This window comes from Phyllobates terribilis, unplaced genomic scaffold (genome assembly GCF_046119375.1).
Source record: "Phyllobates terribilis strain yellow unplaced genomic scaffold, ASM4611937v1 Scaffold_12__6_contigs__length_324123572, whole genome shotgun sequence".
Classification (NCBI taxonomy): Eukaryota; Metazoa; Chordata; class Amphibia; order Anura; family Dendrobatidae; genus Phyllobates; species Phyllobates terribilis.
The window spans coordinates 70,878,849-70,882,034 of NW_027362772.1; positions in this window are offsets into that span (position 1 = coordinate 70,878,849).

The window sequence follows — 3,186 nt, forward strand, 5'->3', positions numbered from 1 at the left end:
ATCCTCAGAAGCAGAGGTGACTCTTGGTCTTCCTTTCCTGAGGCGGTCCTCATGTGAGCCAGTTTCTTTGTAGCGCTTGATGGCTTTTGCAACTGCACTTGGGGACACATTCAAAGTTTGCCCAATTTTTCGGACTGACTGACCTTCATTTCTTAAAGTAATGATGGCCACTCGTTTTTCTTTACTTAGCTGCTTTTTCTTGCCATAATACAAATTCTAACAGTCTATTCAGTAGGACTATCAGCTGTGTATCCACCAGACTTCTGCACAACACAACTGATGGTCCCAACCCTATTTATAAGGCAAGAAATCCCACTTATTAAACCTGACAGGGCACACCTGTGAAGTGAAAACCATTTCCGGTGACTACCACTTGAAGCTCATCAAGAGAATGCCAAGAGTGTGCAAAGCAGTCATCAAAGCAAAAGGTGGCTACTTTGAAGAACCTGGAATTTAAGACATATTTTCAGTTGTTTCACACTTTTTTGTTAAGTATATAATTCCACATGTGTTAATTCATAGTTTTGATGCCTTCAGTGTGAATGTACAATTTTCAAAGTCATGAAAATACAGAAAAATCTTTAAATGAGAAGGTGTGTCCAAACTTTTGGTCTGTACTGTAAAAAAACTGTAAATCTGGTATCTGGAGAGATGACCCCACTGACTATAAGAGATTGCACTCTACAAGAGAGAGAGAGGACCCCACTGACCATAAGAGCTTACACTCTACAGGAGAATGAGGAGCCCACTGACCATAAGAGCTTGCACACTACAGGAGAGAGAGAGGACCCCACTGACCATAAGAGCTTACACTCTACAGGAGAGAGAGGACCCAGCTGATCATAAGAGCTTAAACTCTACAGGAGAGAGAGAGGACCCCACTGACCATAAGAGCTTACACTCTACAGGAGAGAGAGAGGACACTGCCGACCATAAGAGCTTACACTCTACAGGAGAGAGAGAGAACCCTGCTGATCATAAGAGCTTACACTCTACAGGAGAGAGAGAGGACACTGCCGACCATAAGAGCTTACACTCTATAGGAGAGAGAGAGGACCCCGCTGATCATAAGAGCTTACACTGTACAGGAGAGAGAGAGGACCCCACTGACCATAAGAGCCTACACTCTACAGGAGAGAGAGAGGACCCCACTGACCACAATAGCTTACACTCTATAGGAGAGAGAGAGGACACTGCCGACTATATGAGCTTACACTCTACAGGAGAGAGAGAGGACCCGCTGATCATAAGAGCTTACACTCTACAGGAGAGAGAGAAGACCCCACTGATCATAAGAGCTTATACTTTACAGGAGAGAGAGAGGACCCTGCTGAGCATAAGAGCTTACACTCTGCAGGAGAGAGAGGACCCCACTGATTATAAGAGCTTACACTCTACAGGAGAGAGAGGACCCCACTTACCATAAGAGCTTACACTTTACAGGAGAGAGAGAGGACCCTGCTGACCATAAGAGCTTACACACTATAGAAGAGAGAGGACCCCACTTACCATAAGAGCATACACTCTACGGGACAGAGAGAGGACCCCACTGACCATAAGACCTTACACTCTACAGGAGAGAGAGGACCCTGCTGACCATAAGAGATTACAGTCTATAGGAGAGAGAGAGAGGACCCTGCTGACCATAAGAGCTTACACATATAGAAGAGAGTGGACCCCACTTACCATAATAGCTTATGTGGCGCCCCATGGGCCGGTTGCCAGAGTAGTGCTGCCTCCTTCACCGGAGGTGATATTATGCTTGCAAGCAGGAGGAGCTCCCCACGTCAGGTAAACCCCACATGCACACACAAGTTCTGATCCCTTACCTGAAGAGGGGGCTCTACACCCTTTTTTTGGGGAGCTGCCTTTTCTGGTTGGGGGGAGGAGTTAGTCAGTGAGTGTGAGAGGGAAGGGAGAGGGGGAAAAAGCAGCAGAGAGAGAAGGAGAAAGTTCTGGGGAGCAGAGCACGTGAAGAGCTCACCCCAGGCAGCGGAGCAGAGGATGCCAGAGTCCTGGGTTGTACAGGGATTGCCGTCCCAGCAACCAAATCTGGGGCACAGGAGACTGCAAGTCTTCTGGCCACAAGCAGAAGCCCGGCAGCACTGCGGCATAACTAGAGCCTGGAGGTGCACCCAAGATGGCAGTACCCGTTATAGGTTCGCACCGCCCGCTAGTACGGAGCTTAGAGCAGGAGTGAAGAAAAGGGACCTCATGATAGCTCACAGGCAGCGGGGCCCACAACGGAGAAGCGCAGCAGGCAGGCCTCCAAACCCACCTGAAGGGGCGGACTCTTACTGCTTCCAGGATGATCGGACCCTCCTGGACCTAGTGACCAGTGCCCCGGACTCCACAGCTTTCTCTGCAGTAAAGGTAACTGGACTGCATTCCTCGTGTCTGTCTTCATCTTCTGCACCTCCCTGCAGCTGTGCTACCACCGTGACTATCATCACTGCTGCCACCCTTCTCTCTGCACCCTGTTTCCCCGCACCCTGTTTCCCCTGCCGCCATCCTTCATATTAGCTTTCTCAGTCCCTGGGGGCCCGCTTCGCCTGTGAGAAGTATTTCATCTCGGCTGCTATACCATCTATCCACCAGGGTCCACACAGCAGCGCTGGTCAACCCTGACCTGGCACCACAGGTGGCGTCACATAAAGAATACAAATCCCCTGTAAATACTCCCTTCATCTGCTCGGCCAGGGCCACTGAGCTGGCCCTCTGCCACCGTGACCTCCCTGGAAGACTACTGGCCCGGCTACCGAGTACCCCAGGCCCTCACAACCGCTGCACTTACACTCTACAGGAGAGAGAGGACTCTGCTGACCATAAGAACTTACACTCTACAGAAGAGAGAGAGGACCCCGCTGACCATAAGAGCTTACACTCTACAAGAGAGAGAGAGGACCCTGCTGACCATAATAGCTTACTCTCTACAGGAGAGAGAGAGGACTCCACTGACCATAAGAGCTTACACTCTACAGGAGAGAGAGAGGACCCTGCTGACCATAAGAGCTTACACTCTACAGGAGAGAGAGAGGACCCTGCTGACCATAAGAGCTTACACTCTACAGGAGAGAGAGAGGACCCCGCTGACCATAAGAGCTTACACTCTACAGGAGAGAGAAAGGACCCCACTGACCATAAGAGCTTACACTCTACTGAAGAGAAAAAGGACCCCGCTGACCA